At 39.5% G+C, this 25,899-nt stretch overlaps 1 protein-coding gene and 1 pseudogene across 17 annotated transcripts in view; one reads left to right on the forward strand and one right to left on the reverse strand.

Moving 5' to 3' along the window:
- Nucleotides 1-25,899, reverse strand: part of RAPGEF4 (Rap guanine nucleotide exchange factor 4) — a 318,142-nt gene that overhangs the window by 181,737 nt on the left and 110,506 nt on the right. For 2 of the 17 annotated variants that reach the window (XM_081584656.1, XM_081584669.1), the window contains exon 1: nucleotides 20,289-20,532. The exons of the other annotated variants lie outside the window; for them this stretch is intronic. The gene's annotated coding sequence lies outside the window, so the exon portion shown is untranslated. Of the gene's footprint in view, nucleotides 1-20,288; nucleotides 20,533-25,899 lie in introns of those variants that run through there. 17 annotated transcript variants of the gene reach the window in all.
- On the forward strand, nucleotides 24,738-24,982 carry LOC145543376 (small ribosomal subunit protein uS14 pseudogene; annotated as a pseudogene).

Here is a 25,899-nt window from a genome sequence, read left to right on the forward strand (position 1 = left end):
AAAACTGAGACACAGGGGAGTTTAAGGAACTTGCCCAAGTCACCAGCTTGTTAGGGGTGGTTTCAGGATTTGAACATAGGCTGTTCAGTCCAAAGTCAACACGTGGAGCCCAGGGGCCATTTGGCTAAGAGTCCACTGTGCCGGTCTCAGTTGGCCTCGTACAGCCATCCAGAGGAAACCTCACTTTTCCAAAGTTTACTTATCAATTAGTCATTTGGAATTCAGGCTTCCCATCATTCATTCCACCAACATTTCTTGAGCATCAGCTGTGTGTCAAGACAGTGTACAGTGTGCTGGGGACACAAAGATGAACAAACACAACTCCTGCACTGAAGAAGCTAATGGGGGAGGAGGAAGACAGACTTATAAACAGTGAATTACTGCACAATGTGCACTTATGGAGGGAACCTCTGGTGTCGAGGAGGATGCAATGTTATGCCTGGTAGTTAGCAGCCTAGAATCATACTTTTTAGAGAGTGTGAGCGCTATTGAAACTAATAATAGCCTTGACCCCTGAGCCTCCCTAAGCTTCCCTGAGCCCTAAGTCCAGCAAAGCTCTGGGGGCGGCAGGCAGGCAGGTAGACAGTACAGTGTGAGTAACCTTAGGTTTCCCATCTTTAATGATGGGAGTCTCTGGTTCTGGTCAGCAAGGGAATATGAGATTTGCACACTCTCTTCAATCTACTGGTATGTAGCTGCCTTGACCAGCTGTGTATAATGCCTCTCCCCCATCTGCAGGCTATGCAGGTATGTTTCCCAAAAAAGTACATGGAAAAAAAACCTCTCTCGTTTCATTATATAAATAAACCAACCACTACCAAAATAAAAAGGGAAAAACTTCCATTACACCCACCTTTGGTTTCCTGAACAGCCTCTTTGGGAAGCAATTCAGTGTACTTTTCCCAGAAAACTTAGTTGCAACCTCCCTATTTTTATGTATGTTTGATTGAGTTATACAAATAATACATTCTCATTATTTAAAAAATCAAATGATCAGAAATATGCAGAGTAAAAAGTAATAGTATCACTTTACCTCCTCACCCCAACCCCTCTGGCTAGCTCCACTGTTAATAGTCTAGTATATATTATTCCATTATTCCAGAACTTTGTGCATTTGCTTACATATCTAAGTATCCATACCAATTCATGGCTTTAGGTTCATTTTTAAAGTACATGGAATCACATCAGTATGTACTGTCCTGCAACTCCCTGTTTTTGAATTAACAATACAGCCTAAAGACCCTTCTATATCACTAAATACAGATCTTTAGCTTCTGAAACTGCTCCAAAGTATTTCAAGTTATGGATAATTGTAATTTAGTTAACCAATCTTCTACTGGTGGACACTTAGGGCTTTCCCAGTGATGCACTATTACAAACAATACTGAAAAAAAGACTCAAATATCTTTGTGAATATGTGTAAGTAAAGGGTATTTTTGTTTTTATTTTACTGAATTATATTTAACCTACAATACTATTTTAGCTTCATGTTTAGAACACAGTGATTCAGTATTTTGTTTTTATTTTTATTTCTATACACTTGATAGAAAGTTACTGTAAAATATTGGCTATATTCCCTGTACTATACATTATATCCTTGTATCTTATTTTATACCTAGTAGCTTGAACTTCTTAACCCCCTACTTTTGTCTCACAGCTCTTCACTTGTAACCACTGGTTTGTTCTCTGTATCTGTGGGTCTGTTTCTGTTTTGTTATATTCATTCATCTTTTATTTTTAGATTACACATGTAAGTGAAAACATACAGTATTTGTCTTTCTCTGTCTGACTTAACTTCACTAATCATAATACCCTCCAAGTCCTTCCCTGTTGTTGTAAATGGCACAATTTCATTCTTTTTTATGGCTGAGTATCCATCATGTGAAAGTATTTTTGGAGGAAAATATCTAGACCTGGAAACAGTTCTCCCAAATGGTTTTATTTTAAATTTTATAGACACTGCCAACTCAGCCACAAATTTTGATTCATACTTGCAACCCTGCCAACAGAGTATGAGAATACCTGCTTCCTCACAACCTCCTCAACCCTCAATATTTATCAATTATTTCCTTTTTTTTAAACATTTCTGTTGGGTAAAGAAAGCATATTTAATTGCTGTTTTATGTTTTCCTAATTGTGCTGTGCTGTGTGCTCTGCTAAGTCGCTTCAGTCGTGTCTGACTCTCTGCAACCCCACAGACTGTAGCCCGCCAGGCCTTTCTGTCCGTGGGGATTCTCCAGGCAAGAATACTGGAACGGGTTGCCATTTCCTTCTCCAGGCGATCTTTCCAACCCAGGGATCAAACCCCTATGACATATATCTCCTGCATCGGCAGGCGGGTTCTTTACCTCCAGCGCCACTTGACTACTAGTGGTATTTTCATATTTGCATGCATGTGTGCTGAGTCATGTGCAACTCTTTGCAACCTTATGAACTGTAGCCCATCAGGCTGCTCTGTCCATGGGATTTTCCAAGCAAGAATACTAGAGTCAGTTGCTATTTCCTCCTCCAGGGAATCTTCCTGACCCAGGGATCGAACACACATCTCCTGTGGCTCCTGCAATGGCAGGTGGATTCTTTTACCACTGGGCCATCTGGGAAACCCTTTACATATTTACTGGCCATTTACATTTCTTTGTTTTGAACTGCCTGTACATTTTGGTTACCTATTTTTCTAGCTAGTGGCCTTTCCTTGTTGACTGGTAAGATATTTGATTTATTTTAGAGGGGAATACAATGTGTAAGCTTTCTCATCTAGGTGATGCAAACTTGAATGTCAACCACAGAAATAATCAAACTGCAATCTGGAAAGTTACCATATACACCAGCTGTAATTTTAGTCCTTCCTAGAAATGAACAGACTAAAAATAGATTCCCTGCAGTCAGCACACACAGAATCCTTCTGGATACAACCTCACGTGGACATTAGAATGCCCTGAAGTAAGGGAACAGGTGAGAATGTGAATGGGTCTGTCAGTACCACTCAGCATCCAGTCAGCATTACTTTGTGAGTGAGTGGGACCAGGGAAAGGAAAATGACTGGGGGAGAAAATGTTGTTGATAAACTTTGTGCTTCTGCTCAGTCCTGTCCAACTCTTTGCGACCCCGTGAACTATAGCCCGCCAGGCTCCTCTGTCCACGGAATTCTCCAGGCAAGAATACTAGAGTGGGTTGCCATTTCCTCCTCTAGGGGATCTTCCCGACCCAGGGGTCAAACCTGTATCTCCTGTGTCTCCTGCAATGGCAGGCAGATTCTTTACCACTGTGGCACTAAGAGGTTGGGCAAGAAGGACCCAGCCAAATAAGATGAAGGCAATATCAACACAGCCACTGTTCTGCCTCTAGTTGTGTGACCACCTCTCTAACCTTACACTTTGTTTTTCACATGAAGTGGTGCATAATTAATTCACTGGAAGTGCCGATTCTAATGCAAAGAGTACCAACTTCAGTAATTTGTTCTAACAGATTCAAAGCCTAACTCCCACAGCAAATTAGTTATGCTGGCTGAGTCACAGAGTTGTCACAGACAAAGTTTCTTCAAGTCTATCTGCGTCTATTCTTAGTAATCATCTTAGAGTGAGAGCACAATAAATAACAAGGATCTATTCATATCTCAGACTTCTAGTATGTCTGGAATCACATAGCACCATCTTTGCAACAGGTCAAAGATTCACTGCTCTCAAATCAAGGTGGAAGTTCCCTCGGGGCTAATGCTCTCCAGGGCTGAAAAGTAGCAATGAAGACAAGGCTGCAGACCAGCGCTTGGTGGCGTGTTTCCCAGGGTGCAGGCAGCCAGGAAAGAGGGAGATGTCTTCGAGCTGAGAGGTCCATCCCAGGTGGGTGAGCAGATTGTGTCTGGATTTGCTATAGCCCATCAAGGTGAACAACGAAGCCTGGAAGAGCAAGGCTCAGCTGGAGCAAAGAGCAGCTCATAGTCCAGGTCTTGAATTCTTTTCTTCAAATTCAATGGTGATGATAAGGAAGACTTTAAACAATTGCATCTGTACATATCTTTACTCTGTGCTGAATGACTGCATGTTATTGTTGGATTAGGAAAGAGAAGGTAACAGCTCAAGGCCCAAGGGGAAAGACTTGTAGGTACTCTGATAGTTTCTACAAAGTACAGTCTCAAAATTCTGCCAAGGTTGTAACAGATGGATGACAGTGGAAATGTCTTGGCTTCCTAAGTATCCTCTAATAAATTCTCTCAAATTTTACTTGTAATCTTAAATGTAATTTTAAATATACTTGTATGCACACACATAGCAACATTCCCCTGAATTCAAAGTTCTAGCAGAAAACATGAGACTATTTCAAGACAAGATGAAAAACAGGATCATTCTTAGAGTTCTGAGGAATCTCCCAAAGCCTACTCATGAATATCAGCCATCTATCTCTCTGTTGTCTGGCTGCACTGAGGATTCAATCATAGACACATTGTATTTACTGTGAAAAAATTACTGGACTTGGTATTCAATGATTTACACTCTGTCCTCTAAAGTAGCATCTTCAATTAAAGAGCCCAATTACCTCGCCTGAGCTGGTGGTGTATTAGAACAATCAATTGCATTTGACTAATGCACCCAAGTAATGGCCATTCAATAAACGTGCTCCAGTCAGTGTGAACTGTTGTTAGACAAAAAGAGCCTGGGTGAGAGGGTTTACATCACTGCTACTTGTGAAGCTGGAAGGAAAAGCAAGAACAGCCTTAGTACTTCATGCCCTCAGACAAGATTTCAAAAACGTGACATCTAAATTACAACAACGGGAGGGCATGTCTGGTGATATAATAATTTGTGGGGGACAATATAACTGCAACAGAACCCCCACTAAGCATTAAATAATATATCGTAAGTATATGCAACCAGGGCTTGGCAACTAGAAGGGCAGCCAGCTGGCTTGAAATATTCCTTAACCTAAAAGTTGTAAATTATTGGATCATCGAAAAAGCAAGAGAGTTCCAGAAAAACATCTATTTCTGCTTTATTGACTATGCCAAAGCCTTTGACTGTGTGGATCACAATAAACTGTGGAAAATTCTGAAAGAGATGGGAATACCAGACCATCTGACCTGTCTCTTGAGAAACCTGTATGCAGGTCAGGAAGCAACAGTTAGAACTGGACATGGAACAACAGACTGGTTCCAAATAGGAAAAGGAGTCCGTCAAGGCTGTATATTGTCACCCTGCTTATTTAACTTATATGCAGAGTACATCATGAGAAACGCTGGGCTGGAAGAAACACAAGCTGGAATCAAGATTGCCGGGAGAAATATCAATAACCTCAGATATGCAGATGACACCACCCTTATGGCAGAAAGTGAAGAAGAACTAAAGAGCCTCTTGATGAAGGTGAAAGAGGAGAGTGAAAAAGTTGGCTTAAAGCTCAACGTTCAGAAAACTAAGATCATGGCATCTGGTCCCATCATTTCATGGGAAATAGATGGGGAAACAGTGGAAACAGTGTCAGACTTTATTTTTTTGGGCTCCAGAATCACTGCTGATGGTGATTGCAGCCATGAAATTAAAAGACGCTTACTCCTTGGAAGGAAGGTTATGGCCAACCTAGATAGCATATTTAAAAGCAGAGACATTACTTTGCCAACAAAAGTCCGTCTAGTCAAGGCTATGGTTTTTCCAGTGGTCATGTATGGATGTGAGAGTTGGACGGTGAAGAAAGCTGAGCGCCGCAGAATTGATGCTTTTGAACTGTGGTGTTGGAGAAGACTTTGAGAGTCCCTTGGACTGCAAGGAGATCCAATCAATCCATCCTAAAAGAGATCAATCCTGGGTGTTCATTGGAAGGTCTGATGTTGAAGCTGAAACTCCAATACTTTGGCCACCTCATGCGAAGGGTTGACTCATTGGAAAAGACCCTAATGCTGGGTAGGATTGGGGGTGGAAGGAGAAGGGGACGACAGAGGATGAGATGGTTGGATGGCATCACCGACTCGATGGACATGGGTTTGGGTGGACTCCGGGAGTTGGTGATAGACAGAGAGGCCTGGCGTGCTGCAATTCATGGGGTCACAAAGAGTCAGACACGACTGAGCGACTGAACTGAACTGAACTGAACTGATATGCAACCAGGGCTTGGCAACTAGAAGGCCATCCAGCTGGCTTGAAATATTCCTTAACCTAAAAGTTGTAAATTATTAAAATAGGCATAACAAAGATAACTCACTAGAAGTCAGGCAGTCACATATTTTAAAAAAGAATAAAAATATTGTCCACATAAGTCCCTGAAGAGTTTTGTTAACAGATGCCTAAAAGTACCAGTAAAATCTCTTAAGAATTAACAAATGCATTTGATAGAAACAATAAGGTTGAAACAATATGATAATCTACACATTGAAGAAAAGTTGCCTTCAGCAGAGAATGAAGCAAATTTGGAAGCAGATACAATTTAGAAACTAAATACAGGTACTTCAGTTATTTTTTCTCAGAAATGGGATTTATTTTAGATAGATAAATTCTATTATCTTTTAATACTACACTAAAGACAGGGTATGCACAGAAGGATGCTGGACCCAACACTGGAAAACTTGATCTTGGGTTCTGCTACTTTCCAGTTGTGTGACTCAGAACAAATTGATTAACATCTCTGAGCCTCAGCTTCTTTATTCATAAAAATTGCAAACAGGACAATAACCAACTGCCATCCAGCACTATTGGGAGGATTAAGCAACCATGTAAGAGTAAACTGGAAAGGGTCTGGAATACAGAAGTTTCTCAATGAAAGCTTTCTGGATCTGAAGGATTTATCCTAGTTTTAATACATACTTGCCTTGGATGTCCGTTTTCTTATTTCAGTAATATGGTTATTTCAAAATTTTGTTGCAATTCTCCATTAAAATTGCTTCAGTGCCAAAAGCAGTTAGTTTCTTCCTTTTGTCAAAATGTAGAATATCCATTTTTATGGTCTTTGAAATGGTAAAATTATTACCATTTTACAATTGAAACCAGAGGCGCAGAGGGATTAAATGATTGGGTGAAGGGTATGAAACAGGTCAGAAGTGGCGATAAATCACCTAGATATTTTGCCCTGTCCTCCACTACACCCCACCTAACTCTGGACTCTGTGAGGCATTTCTCCAAGTTCTGAAAAGAAATTTCCTATGACTGCCACATCTCCCCTGAGTCAGCTCTCTCACCAGCAGACAGGATGCCAATACCCATCAAAACACTCTGCTGACAGCCTTGACACCACAAAAATCAGGGGAAATGGAAGACAGGTGAATTCACAGGTCTCTCTTTTGAGCAACATTCTGAATCTATTCAGAAGTCACCGAAGTAAGAAAGTCTTATTCATGCCTCTCATTCCTTTCTGATTAGCAGGGTTTCAGATAGCATACAGGCTGGTTTGAACATGATGGAGCCCTACAGAGAGCAGTAACTGTCTCTTTTTTTCTCCTAGGAAATATGTGATTCTCTGTGAATTAAAAGCAGTGAGCCACTAGTAAAGTCACATATAAGTAGGTTACCTGAATCTTAAGTCAGCAAGTAATATATATTTTCCTTAATTCTAACTGAATTTTTCTTAATTTGAATAATACACAAGTTTTATACCAAATTTTTAAATTGAGTTAACGGTGCTATAGCTCTTTTCAAAACATTTCAAAAGTTTTTATCAAAACCTAAATATTTCCAAGTTGCTGATTCTGGTAGCACAATCCCTAGGCTACATTCAATTAGATGGCTTTCCATAGGATTTTTGATAAACTTAAATCTCAGCTTATAGAGAAGATAAAACCTGTAAAGTCATTTTAGGAATAAGAAACAGGCATAAAGAGAAATAACCTCACCCAGCTATATCCATGCGTGCAGCAGCAGATTGCTGGCGATATCTGTGGTTATTCTAAAACATTCCATAGCAACTGAAATGAGCCATTACCACCTAGAATTAATTATATGGTTTCAGAATTTCGTTACTGAAGCCATAGCCCCATCTTGGGGCTCATTTGCTAGGCTGTAGCCACTCCAGAACAGGAATAAGAAAGCAAATCCTGACATAAACCGATACAGACCACACAGCTGCTTAAGATGGATAAAAAGCTTAAAGATAGAGCTGGCATTTTTTCCCCTCTCTCCCATGAGGCACAAAAATCTTCACAAGTTTAACTGGACCCTCATTTCAAAAAGGACATGATGGACAGCTTCTCAAAGCTGGGAACTGGCTTGGCAGTATATGTATATGATACAGATATACCTATATAGCTAGATATAGAATATATAATAGATTATAGCATACAGTGTCATGATATGAACTATATTCCTATTATGGGTTATCATATCATGGAATACGATTTTTAAAAGTCTGGAAAAGCAGTGCAGGAAGATATCCTAAATTCCTCTAATTAAGTAGCTCAGTTCAGTGGCTCAGTTGTGTCTGACTCTTTGCAACCCCATGGACTGCAGCACTCCAGGCTTCCCTGGCCCCTATCCATCACCAGCTCCTGGAGCTTGCTCAAACTCATCTCCATCGAGTTGGTAATACCATCCAACCATCTCATCCTCTGTCGTTCCCTTCTCCTCCTGCCCTCAATCTTTTCCAGCATCAGGGTCTTTTCAAATGAGTCAGTTCTTTGCATCAGGTGGCCAAAATATTGGAGCTTTAGCATCAGTCCTCCCAATGAATATTAAGGATTCATCTCCTTTAGAATTGACTGGTTTGATCTCCTGGCAGCCCAAGGGACTCTAAAGAGTCTTCTCCAATACCACAGTTCAAAAGCATCAATTCTTTGACAGCTCAGCTTCCTTTATGGTCCAACTCTCACATCCATACATGACTACTGGAAAAACCATAGCTTTGACTAGATGGACTTTTGTCGGCAAAGGAACGTCTCTGCTTTTTAATATGCCATCTAGGTTTGTCACAGCTTTCCTTCCAAGGAACAAGTATCTTTTAATTTCATGGCTGCAGTTACCATCTGCAATGATTTTGGAGTCCAATAAAATAAAGTCTGTCACTGTTTCCATTGTCTCCCCATCTATTTGCCATGAAGTGATGGGACAGGATGCCATGATCTTAGTTTTTAATGTTTTAAGCCAGCTTTTTCCACTCTCCTCTTTCACTCTCATCAAGAGGCTCTTTAGTTCCTCTTGGCATTCTGACATAAGTGTGGTGTCAACTGCATATCTGAGGTTATTGATATTTCTCCCATCAATCTTGATTCCAGCTTGTGCTTCATCCAGCACAGCATTTCTCATGATGTACTCTGCATAGAAGTTAAATAAGCAGGGTGACAATATACAGCCAAATTAAGTAAGCTGCAGGCAAAATCATCACTTACTGCACAGTGGTAACAACAGCAGAGGGAAGTGAGGCCATAGGGAAGGAAGTGGAGTGAGGAATGAGGTGACCTGAGGGTGATGCGGCACACCCAGGGCACTGCAGTTTCTGGGACTCCTTTTAATTTGAGCTGAACACCCTCCTGGGAGTGAAGAGTTCACCCTTGGGAATCTCCAACTTATTAAGCACCTGTGATTTCCTCTGTATTATCTCCATGAAGGGTGTCAGTGATGGCATCTGCAGCTCACATGGAAAGACACCTCACTTGTACATTTCATATCATACACTATCTGAGCTTAGACTTCCCTTTAGGTATGAGATACAACCTCTGCCCTCCAGATGCCTACATCAGACTAAGTGGATAAACAAGTGAGCGCCCATTCAATAACAGCAATAAAATTATATTCAGCTGGATATGCGAAATTACCATGTTTGGAAATCAGAAGTGGTTGAACATCAGCCATTTTGTATGGTTTAACTTAATATAAATCACCAAAATGCAGTGAGGGGCCAAATAGCTTAGAGACTGGGCTGAGAACCTGAAGATTGAGGCAAATTATTTCAAATACATCCCCTAGCCCTATATTGGCCACCTCATGCGAAGGGTTGACTCATTGGAAAAGACCCTAATGCTGGGTAGGATTGGGGGCGGGAGGAGAAGGGGATGACAGAGGATGAGATGGTTGGATGGCATCACCGACTCGATGGACATGGGTTTGGGTAGACTCCGGGAGTTGGTGATGGACAGAGAGGCCTGGCGTGCTGCAATTCATGGAGTCGCAGAGAGTCGGACACGACTGAGTGACTGAACTGAACTGAACCCTATATTCCACCCACAACAACATGGGTGCTAAGTTGCTTCAGTCGTGTCTGACTCTTTGCAACCCCATAGACTGTAGCCTGCCATGCTCCTCTGTCCATGGGGTTCTCCAGGCAAGAATACTGGAGTGAGTTGCCATGCCCTCCTCCAGGGGATCTTACTGACCCAGGGATCAAACCTGAATCTCTTTTGTCTCCTGCCTTGGCAGGCAGGTTCTCTACCACTAGTGCTACCTAGTAAAGATGGGTGAAGATATCTAAACATTAGAAATTAATTTTTCATTATTTTCAACACAAAATCCAACATTAAGTTTGTTCAAGAGTTTGGACTTCCTTTGCTTTCTACCATTTTCCTCAAAATAAGCAAGTATAAAATTAACCACAGGGAAAGAAATTTTAACAAAAAGGTTTCCAATATGTTGATTTTGAGGGGTTCAAAATAGTACCTACTAGTGTCTATTTTTTGGAGAAGGCAATGGCAACCCACTCCAGTGTTCTTGCCTGGAGACTCCCAGGGACAGCAGAGCCTGGTGGGCTGCTGTCTATGGGGTCGCACAGAGTCGGACACGACTGAAGCGACTTAGCAGCAGCAGCAGCAGCAGTGACTATTTTTAAACTCATCACTTTTCAACAAGAACACAATATAGAAGAATTTATCGAGGCCTCCAGCTCATCTTCTTTTCCATGATAAACTTTCTTTGTGACGAGAACGTGACTGTTGCTGAAGAACTTGCCTGCGTTATCTTATTTAGGCTTCTAAAAACATCATGAGGTGAGGATTAGCATTCATACTTTACCGAAAAGGAAATGAATTGTTCTAGAGGCTTGCTTAGAGAGGAGGAAACCCAGTTCTGTTTTTCAACCTAACCTTTGGCTTCTGATAGAGACTCTGATTGGCTTCAGATTCTGACGTGCAAGCACCTAATTAAGCACATACAAGATCCCAGGCCCTTGATTAAGGGGTTTTCCTTGTGGTACTGTTCATTTTCTGGCAAACACTTGACCAGGAAGTCAAGCCTTTCTTTAAGTGTGCAAAAACTCAGGAGTCACGATACTCAGTTGCGTCAAAAGAATATAGCTCAGCTTTTAGAAAACATTCTCTGGAGAGAAGCTCTTCTCCATGTAGGCTCCTTCAATTGTTGTTCATATTAAAGAAGGAGAAACAAGAATGAGACCTGGGCTGTGTCACTTAAGTGTCCTTGTGTAGCCTCAAGTTGAAGAAACATTTCTGGGATTTGTTTAAACAAAGGACCCCAACCTCCTGGTTCCCTCTTATGCTATGTGACTCAGATGAAGAAAAATTTCCTTGTCCACAAAAGCTAAGGACAATATAAAGTGGTGATATCGAGTTCTTTGTTAATAAAAGTGCCTTTTGAAGAGGCTTTTCCAGGTGGACACTTTACCATCATCACAAGTCTGTCTCACCCACTGCTCTAAAGGTATGCCTAGAATAAGGCCTGCCAAACAGTAGGAGTTAATGGATGAATGGGAACAAGCAAAGGAATAGCTTACAGAGACACGGGTAACCAAGGCCAGTCCCTCCAAGACTGAGGAATATCTCAAAGAACAAAGATGCCATAGCCTCTCCTCACACCTGAAAGAAGTTAGTTGGCTAATACTAATTAGCTGAGGACTGTTGTGCCTGTTATGCTTGAAAATGACACAATTAAAGATCTTTGCTTTATGCTATGAACTGTGGTTGATAATGTGGCCGCTCTCTTATTCAGACTTAGGACCAGCTCTCAACTGTTGTACGGATTTGGAGAAACACTTCTCCAATCAGCTACCATCCAATTTCTGAACAAATATCAGAATCTCCTGTGGAGGAACACAGGTCTAAAGGCAGAAGGACATGTGTGAATAATTATTGTTGTTGTTTAGTCGCTATGTCTTTGTGATCCCATGGACTCTTGCCTGCCGGGCTCCTCTGTCTATGGGATTTCCCAGGCAAGAATACTGGAATGGGTTGCCATTTCCTTCTCCAGAGGATCTTCCCAACCCAGGGCTCAAGCTCATGTCTCTTATATCTCCTATCTCCTGCATTAATAGGTGGGTTCTTTATCACTGAGCCACCAGAGAAACCCTGTGAATGATTATAGCATTGCTCAAGTCTTTGGAAGAACTCCCATCCATAGGATGGTCTGAAGACCACAGGACTCATTTTGCAACCCTGCTAAATTTAGCTGGAAACAGTAAGTACTGGAGAGGAGTTGCCTGTTTTTGTAGCTCAACACACCACTTCGCTGCAGAGAGAGCTGAGGCTGCTGATAGATTTGTCCTGACACTAGTATTTTGGGAAAATCTTTCCTTCTGCAGGGCTCCAAATGTGGCTCAACAGACACTCACAGTTTTTACCACCATTGATTTTTAAAATTTGTGTTTTTTGCTTTTGTTTTTGAGTTCAAAGCTCTTCCTGTGTTCCCCTTCTGGAGCAGGAAAACTATAGAACCCCGCTTAGTCAAGATGAAACTGGAACTATAAACTTAGTCCTCAGAATTAACAGCAAGGGTCAGCTTCAAACTAATAGCTGCCTCCATGGTTTGGATCTCTGTATAAGTGGCACACCTTTAAAGAAAGCAGGAGCACAATTAATGGGGCAGAATTATACACATGACTCCTGCCTCCACCCCAAAGTTTCCTTCCCCTCTGTAGGCATGTATTATTAGGCAGTCTGCTCTAATTTTGCAAAATGAAACGCAAGACTCGTATTTTCCAGAAGCACTGGGATGTCAAAAAAAATGTATAGAGTTTTCTGTAGATTGCAAATGAACCTTGTAGCACAGGTCTTTCTTTCAGTTAAGTATTATCATTAAGGATATGAGTTTTGTGAATAATATTGATCCAAGAATATTTAATCCATGCTTTTATTATTTCAGGGATTGATTCCCGGGATGTTGTTTTGTTAGGTGGTCCAATAATCTGTTCATTTGTTCACAATGCAATTGCAAGCTGGAGGACAAGAGTCCAACCACTGAAGCATGGCACACCCCCTCTGGTTTCTCTGTCATTGATTGCCACTTAAAATTGGGATTAGCTTAGGTATGACATGATATGAATTTATGAAACATATTCCACTTTCTTCCTTCTCATGAAGTTCAAATATATTCTAGATTCTTCAACCAAAAATGGCTTTAAAGATATTTAATAAAAACGTAAAAAATTTTCTGACCCAAGTTATTCCATGTCATATAAACCTTTCCCAAATGTAGTCAGAGCTTAAAGGTTCAATACAATTTCTTAAATGTTACCCCCTTTACCTTTATAGATTGGCAGGGATGGACATTAGTCTGTGCCAATTTAATCAAGACAAAACTGGAAAAGGCCAAGGGATTTAGTTCCCTCTCTCACCACAATTTATTATAAAGACCCAACACATAGCTATATCCTCAGTCATAAATCCATTTTACTCACAAAGTGCTGAAAAGTTAGAATTTTCCAATCATTACTGGTTTTAAAGTAATATATGTACATGTGGATGGTGAGAAATCTGTTGAGATAAAGCAAAGGGGTATGTTCTTGGACCTCTGCGTTTAGGTTCGAGTCTTTTCTCTTGAATGAGTCCTCAGGCTACAAGTAAAATCAACTTGTTTTACTTTTACTTTCCAGTTGTAGGTTAAAATATTAAGGAGTGTGTATCTTATTGCTGCTGTGACATTCTGCCCCCTTCCCTTGCTGAAGTGCCTCAGAATCAGTCAGTGTTTCCCCAAGGACACAGGAAGACCTGAGGGAAACAAAAAAAGCCAACTGAGTGTCTAAATAAAAAAATTTTAAATCCAAAGCACGGAAAGTCAAAGCAGTTTTTGTTTTCCTAACCATTTGGGGGACAGAAAAGGCTTTTGAGTTCCAAAACTTTGGTTTAATTTGAAGGACAAGTTCTATGAGGTTTACACTATAAACAGTAGAGTAGGGAAGAATGTATGATTTCAGAGTTAGTGTTTCATCCCCAAAGGAGATCAATACAACAGAATTGATGGTGGTGGCAAGGCATGTTTGAGGGAGGTGTTTGGGGAGAGAAGAACAATTCAGCAAATTATTGGTGTGGGTCAGGGAAAGAAAGAGGCCTACCCCCTGACCACTCCATTATGGGGTCAAATCCCAGTTGAGTGAGGGGCATCTCTAAGCACAAATCTCCATCTTGCTTCCTGAGTTGAGGGTTAGGTAACCCTAGCATGGAAGTCAAGAGCATGCAAACACTCACAGAAGGCTCATGAACGGATAGAAACCCCTCCCTATCCCTTCCAAAGTCAGAAAGGAACAGCAATCCCAAACACCACCTCTATTTAATAGCACGTAAAGAAAGATTATCCCACAGAGACCAAGAAATAGGAGAGCACAAAGAAGCCAACGGAAAGCTCTCTTTCAAAAAGAAGATGATGATCTTCAAAGCCAAATGCTGTACAAAGATTAAGAAATGAGAATCTCCTTCACATTCAGAACAAGTAGGCTCTGGACGGCTTTACCTAGAGGGATTTCCATGAAGTGGTTGGAGTAGAATTTAAATCACAGTGGGTTCAAGAGTGTTATGAAAGGGAAGAAATGGACCCAATAAACGTAGACAATCTTTTTAAGAAGTTTGGCTATAAAGGGGGAGAAAAGGATGAGAATAAATAAAAGAGTATGTGGCAAAGGTAAAGGTTTTGTCCTTTTTTTTTTTTTAACATGGGACTGGCTGAAGTCCCTCTACACTCTGATAAGAAGGATCCCCTAGACATGAAAATTTCGAAGATAAAGCAAATAGAGGAAATTGTACACATATGGAGGAAAGAGAAGAGGAAAACCTCTTCTCTTCTAACTGGAGGAAAGGTAGGATGTATGAATACAGATGGGCAATTTTAATTAATATATATTAGAATACATAAGGATAAAAGGATAATTTGCTGAACTCTCTATGATTTGTGCTGACTGAGGTGAGAGGTGGGAGGAAAGTGACCAACACCACAGAGACTAGTTGCTCCACTTATGAAGGGATGTGAGAAGACAGAAAGGAGTAAGAAGATGAGGTGAATTCGTGTGAAGCTGGGGAGAACAGAGGAAGAGAATAAACTGACAGCTGCCATGAGGGGCCAGACTTTGCAGGAATGAGTTGTAAAAGCAATTATTAGAAAATCTAGCTATGTGTTCTAAGATTAGTTCTCCTCTTCATCTTGGTTAACTCCTTAAGAACCTTTCAGTAAAGCCTTCATTGTCTTCCAAGGCTTTCTGGGTCATGTTGTACTTTCACCATGTTGAACTGTCCTCAAAGCAACTGGCTTTACTCCAGGTTATGTAGGTAATAAGATTTGGTGGTAGGAAATTAAGATCTTGCATAGTAAGAGGTGAGACTGTCTGCTGAATTGTGAGGTAGGGAAGTAGTAGTCAAAGACTGGGAGAAAGTAGAGAAGTTTTCACATGAGTGTTGGGGAGAATGGCAGGAGTGTATTAGGGAAACCTAAGAATCAGTGAGCTATACTGAGGGGTCCAGTTGAGATTGGAGGTCCAAACTTTACCATAGCAACCATCTGGACAGTGGTATGATTTTCTCTGGCAGTGCTTAGCAGTACGGTTGGAAGCAGGAGAAAGCATTCAACTGGATTAAGCATTGGTATCCAGCTGTGTAGGTGTTAAGATTTTAACTTCCCAGTACTAGAAAGGTTCATGTCTAAGTATCCAATACTACAATGCCTGACAAATAGGAATTGTTCAATAGATCTTTATTGACTGGATGAACAGGAAAACTGAAAATACTGGTAAGAAGGTGTTGAAATAACAGGCCATGGTGTCCACAATTAATAGGAAAGGAAGTGGAGACAAGAGGGGGCTAAAAGGGGAAAAGGCAAGGGGACCAAAGGTTCCTAGGAGATTTCTCAGGTCTACCAGTCACATGAGCAGTATCACCACTCAAGAAACTTTGAGCCTTAAACCACCCCCTAGCAGCTGATCCAAGAAGCTATTAGGCCCAGTATTGGCCTTTAGTTCTTAGCAAGAGCAACAAGCACATCCTTATATACTATCATCCCTCAGTATCCATGGGGGATTGATTCCAGGACACTCCCAACCTTCTGCAGATTCCAAAATGCACAGATGCTTTAAATTCCTTATATAAAACGGTGAAGTAGAATCAGCCTTCCAAATCTGCAGATAAGGAACCTGTATTGGAGGGCTGCACATATTCCTGTTTTCAATGTTCAAAACTCCCTTAATACAGTAGAAACTAACACAACACTGTAAAGCAACTATATGCCAATAAAAACTAATTTAAAAAGAAAAAAATTTCCCTGCATGTAATACCTTTCTCATTCATTCTTTAAACCTGCTGTTTCTCTTTGTTTATGAACTTTTGCCCTAGCTACTGTAGGTTTCTTTCTTTCTCCTTTATCTCTCATCCTCATTCACTTTCCATTTTCAATTGGTGAAAATAATCCAGGCCATAGCAGATATCATTAAAGATGAAATTCATGATATGTCTGCAATGAAGACAAGGAAATCCTTACATTTCAAAACTAAAGAAGTAAAAGTCTCTTACAGTCAGTGAAAATGGATACATTTAAAAATAGTCACAGCCCATACCGTCTTATTATCAAACTGCATTTTCCCAAGTACTTTCATTCAAAACATTTTCCATTCTTAGAGTACTGCTTATATTTTAATTATTAACATAAGTCTTTCTGCTATTAATATTTTATTGCAAATGTACATGATTTCTACAGTAGGATGAGTTGGGTAGACTTTTGAAAAGTAGCCCAAAGATGTTTACAGTAGTGTTCTGATGAAGGATTTGAAAAGGAACTTTTGGACTACAACCTATTTGCTGGGGTTTGGCATAGTCTTGATTCCTGCTTGAATTTCCTGAAAAATCACAATAAGTTATTTCAGGAAAAACAGTTGCCAAACTTTCTGACAAGTCACAATGAATGGTTAAATTCTGAAAGGTCAACCAGCCATCTTTTGGCTCCATCTCCTCTTTAAAACCAAGCTATTTTGAGAATTTCCATTCCTCATGCTCTTTTTCTTCCCAACCCTGACACTATTTGTATCCCCTCAGTGGCATTTTTTTTTTTTTGACTCAGGAAAACTTAAATAAGTTCCAAGATTGCAGAAGAGCCTTATTATTTGATGATTATGGGTCTTGTCTGGGAAAAACTCCAAACATAGATTTGCCATTTTAAGCAATTCCTTTGAATTCTCACTCTATTGTCAGCAATAGTTTGGTATTATTGGTTTATTATTGATTTTTTTCCTTCCCTTTACATAAGTTAACTAGGCACTCCAATTTTCTCTTCTCTCTTATATTTTCTTAGTTTTTAAGTCCCTGAAGGACTATATTGTTTTAGCTTTTTGAGTTTTGGAGAACACACACAATACCTTGCCAGTATCACAAACCCATAATCTTTTCCCCTTCAGCACCATGACTATTTCTTCTTTATAATCTTCCTTCTTTCTCTTTACTCTACTTTAATATAATCAGCTGTCACATTCTGTCAATTTTCCCTTTAAAATATATTTCAGGTTCATCTTTTTCTCTGACTTCCCACTGGCACTATCCTGTCACAGGTCATCGAAGGTTCTTTACACTCTCCCAGCCAGCTTTCCTGCACCCTCCTCCCCTCTCCACACCCGTCCCCATGCCCCACCATACACTCAGTCCATATGGTCCATTATCCTGCTTAAAATATCCTGTGAGGGCAGGAAAGCACCTCTTATGCATTTAGGCACACCTCTTAATTCTCACAGTCCTGCATGATAAATGTGAGTTTCCTCATGTCATAAATGAGGAAGCTGACTTGCCCAAAGGTTAAGCAGCTTGTCCCAAATCACCCAACTTGTAAGTGTTCCAGTCACTGGCCCTTAAATTTGAAGAGGGAAGATTTGTCTGTGTTGTAACAGAAAATAAAACATTAACAGAACGAAGATTTGATATTTACTCTCTTTAAAGTCAAGGAATTAGACATATGTACAATTATTACCGCATCAATGGCAATGACTATCAAGAGATGGGGTTTACACCAGACAAGTAGAAATCAGAGAGCCTGCTCTCAAAGAATTTATAATCTAATTGGTCAGAGTATGCATCTAGTACATGCTGGATACACAGCACATGCTAAATAAATACTTGCTCAAGCCAGGACCAAGGAATGGAGGGAGTTTGTTAGTCTCTTTCTGGCTTGTCATAGGATGCTTCTTAATATAAAGGGCTCTGACACTTCCTCCTAACCCAGTCCCAAAGAATATCAAAACAATACACTGTTGGGAAAAAAAAGTCATGGAGATTACTGGGCTGCCTTCCAGCCACAGACCTATTTATTTTTCCCTAACAACAAGATAACTATTGCTGGACATTATTATGGGATTTTTCCATATGTCATTTAGTTAGGACAGTGACAACCCATTGCAGCCTTTTAAAGTGCTCCGGTCTTCTGCCAGCTTACCTCACTCTACAATTTTTTCTTTGGTTTTTGTTTTTACAATTATTCAAACTTCCCATTGCCTCACCAATCCCTCATTTGACCACTGCTGCTGTGGACTACATACCTCAACAAAGACCCCTTGGAAAGGGTCTTTTTCACTTGCGGTGGGCTCCTCTGAAACAAGTTCTTGCTACGTTCAACATTTTGGCAAAAAAGGACAAGTTCAAGGAAATTGGAGGCCGAACTCAACAGAGCACTGGGTGCAGCTGCTGGCCCAGCTGTGTAATGATTCTCAACTGGTCCATTACCTCCAAAACTCAACTATTCAGCACAGCCTTCCCTAGTCCAGCACTCCTGTTGGTCTAATATATTTGGCAACAGCCATTATTTCAGAAATGAATGCTCGTGTGTATTTATAGCAAATCGCGTGCCTGCTCTATCAACAATTAAAGAGATTAGGATTCAGCAGACATATTCCTCTAATTAGGACAAGATGGAAGATACAGCATACAGAATGCTGCAGTTTGGTCAAGGTTTATTCTTTCCTAACAAGACTGCCATGTTGTCTCTCATCACTCAAACAGCCCCTCACTCCTAGAGCCACCCCATTCCCTGCATGACATTCACTGTGTCTGTCCCATAGAATTTTCAGGCAGGGGATTCTGTTTGCAACGGACACTTCCAGTTTCCCCTTCCCTCCTCTTTCAAACCACACCGGAGGCTTGAATGGACTGTTTCAAGGCTTGTTTTGAAAATAATGTGGACAGCACCATGTGGCCACTAAGTTCATTCAGTTACACCCTTTCCCTGGAGCTTTGGTAGATGTTATAAGCTCACACTTATGTGGTCTCTCCTCTGAACAAAAGCCTGAACTCAGTGTCTGGGCCATAAATTCCATCTTGCCTCGCTCTTGCCCATGCATTATTTAAGCAATCTTCTCGGTGAAGCCGGCATGAGAATTTCCCTCTGAGTAACAATCAGCGAGCGCCTTCCGTGCTGTTCTAACGGGAAATGTAGGCTATCTGAGAGAGTTCCACCCATTCACAGTCTTGATAATGAAATATGATAATCTAATTTGGTAAAAATAAACTGTGAAATCAGAGATTTGAGGCAAAAACTTTAAAGATGCGATTCAGACGAGCAATCAATGCTTATTCAGTTTCTGTACTATCTCAGCTTTCTCCCTGTGCAGATGCTTAAGTGATGCTAAATTAAATAATTGACAAATTTTTAAAACTGCTGGAAATTACCATCTGTACTTAATTTTGGAATATAAAAAGGTCCATAGAAAACACCCTTTATGATTATTTTGTCTAATAACAGATATGAAACAATACAAACATCCCAGTCATAAAAATATAATGCGTCTCAAGCAGTCTGGTTTACATATTCAAACAGTTTTTCAAAACAAAAGATCACAGGAGGAGTGAAAAGCTGGGTTACCAATCTGTCTTTTCAAATGAATGGCAAAAGAACTGAGTTTTCAGTTTAAAATCTATCCCTCTAGCCCTCACCTCCCCACAAAACCAAAACCAAAACCCCAAAAACTCACCCACAGGCTTCCTATACACAGTAATGATCACATCACTTTTTCACATTTCTCTTCTGGATAAACCCTGGGCTAAACTGTTCTCTGTTAAGAACTTTATTAGGTTGGTATTCCGTTTATACAAAATGAAGTCTAGGACTGTAAATAAACATGCTTGAGGCTTCCATGAAAACAGAGAAAGAGAAACAAGCTCCCTGCGTGGGAACACACTGGCAAATACGTGGATAAAACAAGCTGAAACTTACACCAGACTCTCCTCCCAGGTCCAGCTCGGCAGGAGCCCCTAAAGGTACATTCTAGATTTTTTTAATCCATGTTCTGCTCTTCTCACTGAGGGGACTACTCAGGCACATGGTCAAGTTGCAATCAGCTTCTCCCTCAGTGATGTATGAGAGCTGGGCTGATTTATCTCGTCTTTCTGCAGCATATTAGCACTAATGTTCCTGCGTCTGCATCCTACCTTTCTTTAGCCGTAGCCCAGGCTTTATCATTGGTAATCTAAATTAAAGAGCCAGTGAACAGAAAAGGGTTGTTGTCCCCCACCCCTCCCTGTTTTCCATGAAACAATTGCCAGGCAGTCATTCCCGGACAAGGATTCCACTGTTTATTCTATGGAGCCTCCTCTTCAGTATCCCATTGAGACTGGAAGACAATTGCAAAAGGAGAGGACCAGCGAGACTGTCTTAGTTCAGAGGTCTACTTATGACTTATTCTCTAAAACGGGGCAGATGGCCTCAGGAATTACTAGAGAAAGCTGTCACTTGCCAGTTTTTCAGTCTAGAATACAGAATTGACACTATTTACAACAACAGAGTAACTTGATCCTCCACTTATTGCCCAGGGCGCAGCACACCTTTTGGTGACTTTTTTTTTTCCCCTGAGAAATCTCTTCCTTTCCCCATTGATGTTTATTTTATACATGCTTCAATTTTCAATTTAATGTGGAATATGAGTGCCATGATTTAGCAAGTTGCACACAAGAAGCATAAAGTCCTATAAAAAATGGAAGGGAAAAAATCAAACAAATTATTAACCTTGTTATAACTTTCTATCAACAAATGTACCTGAAGCAGGAGCAAAATGCTCTATTTAATTCAGGAGTTGTCAGTTCCTGTAAGATACATTTAAAATTTTCTCCAGCTCCACAAATGTTTGGGAAGAGGAAACATATCAGTAAATTTTCATATGAAAGTTTTTGATCTCTTGAAAATGTTGCCATCTCAGCAGCACCTCAATGCTTTTAACTCAGGTTTCCAACGATTAGTGGAATACTACTAGGTTTGTTTTCACATTTGAAGCAACAAAACTTTTTTAACAGCTGTCAGGCAGCAGCATTTGTGGGTAACTATAGTAAGTTTCATCTTTATTTTTGTGTATTTTGTTAAAACATTGTTTTAATAATTTTAAACATGTATACTGCATTTTTAATTTTGCTTTTGAAAATTAATAAACTATGACACAGACATATAATATAGACTTGCCACTTTTTATAGATTTAGAATATTAAATTCTCTAGTTCCTTGATATTTGCATTGTTTTGATTTTTCATTATTAAAACTATGTCTCTTGTCAGAAACGCAAAATACTCACATTCCGGGCCCTTGCGTCCCCTCCAACCCCTTCAGAAAAAAATTTAATCTCGAACTTTCTGCTTCCCAGCTCTTCTCAGAATTGCAGTCAAGACAGCACACTCAGGAGGGTTCCTTGAAGACTATCCAGAGTATCAGTTCTAGATTGTATCTCTGGGTTAAATTTTTCACATTTATATGAATTTCTACACTCTAGAACTTGTTTACACTGAACTGCTCTGCAAACATCCAGGATAATTATTTAAAACTTTAAATTTGGGCTTGTCACTCAGTTGGTTAAAACTCTGCATAGCTTCCCGTTATTCTTAGGATTAAAGCCAAAATCTTTATCACGGCCTTCAAGGACTCAGTTTTATTTCACTCGGAAGATAAGCCCACCTTCCCAGAACTGACTGGCTGGGATTCAGAACCATCAATCAATCAAGTATTGAACCCCTGCTCTTTACTGGTCAGTCAGCTCTGAGCATGGTATCTGAGCAGCGGTATGGGACGCTGAGAGAATTCCAAAAGCAAACATATAGGACTTTTCTTTTAGTTTGAAAGTAACATACTTGCATAAGATCTCATTATTTCACATGTCAGCTTATAAACTATGACAAAATCAATATGAAGCAAGTCAGACTCAAAAATGCAAAGTGAAGATAAAATTAAGAGTAAAAAAGAATAAGATGAAATTAAACGTTTGATGAATGTTAACTGAAACTGACTTAGGCTAGAGGAGAAAAGGAGAAACAATTAAGAAGAAGAAACTCCAAAATAAGTATTGCTCAAGCTTGGTATTCTTATGCTTCCAAGGTCTGTGGCTCACATGAGCTAAATTAGACTTACATTTTTTAAAATCAACTATTCCATGACTGTGGTTATGAGATTCTTCTGAAATAATTCCTAGATTTTCATTACATTACTGTTGATATTATTCTCCTTCAAAAGTTCTCTTTATTTTAGTCAAGAAAACAACTATATGATAAACTTCATCAGTTTCTAAATAAGATGGCTAAGGAGCCCAACAACACAGAGCCCTGAAAATATGGGCTTTTTCATAACCTAAAGATCTACTTTTCAGTTAACCAAGAGCAACATGATCCTTCCATGCAACTTGTATGTAAGTTCATACATAAAATAAAGTCCCAAAGACATATGAAGCATTCACTAACAAAACCTTGACATAGTCCAATGTGTTAGGAATTGACATCACAAGGCCCCATAAATCCCACAATATGTCCGATGCTTCTCATCACTGTTCAAATAATTTATACTATTAAAACTTCCTCTTGGAAAAAATTCTAAGACTCTGAAACCAAACTACTGTGTTCAACTCATAGCTCTGCCATTTACCAGCTGTATGATCTTAGGTAAGATACTTAAACTTATTGTAGCATGGGTGTGTTAAATTCATCTGTAAAGTGGGATAATAAGAGTTCTGCTTCTGGTCATGAATGTAACATCATCTCAGTTTATAACAATTATAAACTCCAAATAAAATATTAAAAACAACAAATAAAATATTAAAAACAACTATTTGAAGGCACTGGAGAGTGACCACAAGCAGGCAGAAACTCATGGGAAGTTGACACTTCGAAGAATGGTTCTCCATAAATTACCCATTTTTTAAAAACTGCTTTACAACTAAGGGCAGGCCCAGTTGGTCAGTTCTGCAGGGTGGCTATATCTCAGGTAGGAACTTGCCATCTTATTGGTTGGGGAATCAGAGGATAGAGTTCAGAGAGAAGACAGAAGCTGACAAAATGAAGGAGGAAATACAGAGAGAAAAGGAAGCTCCAAATTCAATATATAAAATCTGATAAAATTTACAGCTGATGCCAATACTATACATATGTGGAACAGATTTCAAGCAGCCCAGCTAAGGTGGAAAGAACTAACCAGATTCTGCTGCTGTCTGTCACAGGGAAGACATATTTGGAATTTGGAATTCAAGTTCCATAAAGTTAATTACCTATTAAAATAAAAAAATTAAAACTCTTGATGGGCATATAACCAAATTCAGAAGTTCTATAACATTCCACTCACAATGTCCACAATACATTCCAAAATTACTAGTTATGCAAATAATCAGAAAAATGTAACCCATCCTCAAAAGAAATGATACTTCATAGAGACCAACTCTGAGATGATGAAGATATTGGAATCAGCAGAGTTTAAATCTGTTATTATAACCGTGCTAAAGGATATTTTTAAATTCACAGCAGAGAAAAGTAAAGTACAAAAAAAAGAACCAATTGGAAATTTGATAACTAAAAGATACAATATCTGAAAAAAATTTCACTGGCTAGACCTAACAGAGGAAAGTAATAAGTATCAGTGAACTTGAAGACAGAAAAATATAGATTATCCATTCTGAAAAGAAAAAAAAACTTTAAAAATGAACAAAACCTCACGTTCTAACTGAAATTCCAGAAAAATTGGAGAGGAAAGAATGGGCAAGAAAAAAAATTTTGAAGAAATAATCCAATTTTGACAAAATTCGGTTTAAAAAACAACATAAGTTTGCAAATTCAAAAATTCTTGTAATCTGCAAATAGAATAAATAAAAAACAAAAAGTAAAAAATCATGCCAAGGGACATCATATTCAAACTGCTAAAATTCAAAGATAAAGAGAAAATCTTGAAAGCAACCTGGGGAAAACGGCATGAACAGGAGAAAACAAAACTAATTATTCATCACAAGTAATAGAGGCTAGAAGATAACGTAGTGAAACCTTTAAAGCACCAACAGGAAAAAAAACAACTGTCAAGCTAGAACTCTATATCAGGCAAAAAAATTCTTAGACAATGAAGGTTTCCATTGTTTGCAGATAACACAATTGTTTCTAGTTGTGTCCGATTGTTTGTGACCCTTTGTAGCCCATCAGGCTCCTCTGTCCATGGGATTTCCCAGGCAAGAATCCTGGAGTGGGTTGCCATTTCCTCCTCAGGGGATCTTCCCGACCCAGGGTTCTTCCTGACCCAGGGATCGAACCCAAGTCTCCTGCGTCTCCTGCACTGCAGGCAGATTCTTCACCTGCTGAGCCACCAGGGAAGCCCTCATAGAAAAATCGTAAGAAATCTAAAATGGGCCTTTTACCTCGTTGCAGCCAAGAAAGCAACATGGGTCACTAGCAGCTCTACTGGAGCCATCCGAGAAAATTCGGCCAGGGTTCTCGCTCTTGCTGGGTATGCTCAAACCAGCACGGTCTGATCCGGAAATACGGCCTCAATATGTGCCGCCAGTGTTTCCACCAGTATGCGAAGGACATCGGCTTCATTAAGTTGGACTAACTGAACTTCCTTAGATGGCTCATCCAGCACATCAACCTTAGGCGGAAATAATACTAGCTCTTTGTATATAAAATAAAAGTTTAAAAACTTCAAAAAAAAAAAAAAGAAATCTAAAATGGATTAATAGTATCTATCTCATATAGTTGTTATAAGAATAAAATGAATTTAAATTTTAAATTCAGAACTATGCCTGACACCTAGTAAGCACTATATGTGTATTTAAAATAAAAAAAAATACATCTAAAATCTGGGAGTGTTACATATTAGCTTATTGACAGCAAGTACAGATTTATTTGTCAGAATAGCTAAATGCTAGGCTACTTTAAGGAATAAGATTATCTTTGGTCGGTGCCCCAGGTTATGAAAATGTTAGTCACTCAGTAATGTTAGTCACTCAGTCGTATCCGACTCTTTGCGACTTCATGGAGTGTAGCCCACCAGGCTCCTCATCCATGGAGTTCTCCAGGCAAGAATACTGGAGTGGGTTACCATTTCCTTCTGCAAGGTTATGAAAGGGTTCAGGGCAAATAATACTTGGGAGGCCTAGAGAATGGTCAGTTCTGACGTTCCTAAAAGAGGAAGATGAAGTTTGTTATGGAGGTCAAACTGTTTGTTACAGTTTGTTACAGAGAGTTACAGTTTGTTACTGTCTACAGAGTTACAATTTTATATGTGATCTATTATGTGTATAAAATTATATAAACTAATCCAGTTGTGTCTAATAAGCAAATAACTTGCTGTGACCTATGTAAGTACTCTCCTGGCAGAATATCCATGAAAGACATAAAGTGAAAAAAAGACAGTTTGTATAATAGTATATTTACACTATAACTTAATTTTCAATGCAAAAAAGATATGCAAATATGATAACTGCATTGCAATGTACATATAAAAATTTCTGGAAATACCCAAATAAAAGTGTTAATTAGTAGTAGAGAGCCCTAGATAGTGGGAGCAGAAAGGACTTTAATTTTTTACTTAATATCTTTGG

This window comes from Giraffa tippelskirchi, chromosome 3, assembly GCF_054371585.1.
Source record: "Giraffa tippelskirchi isolate mGirTip1 chromosome 3, T2T-mGirTip1v1.2.pri, whole genome shotgun sequence".
Lineage (NCBI taxonomy): Eukaryota > Metazoa > Chordata > Mammalia > Artiodactyla > Giraffidae > Giraffa > Giraffa tippelskirchi.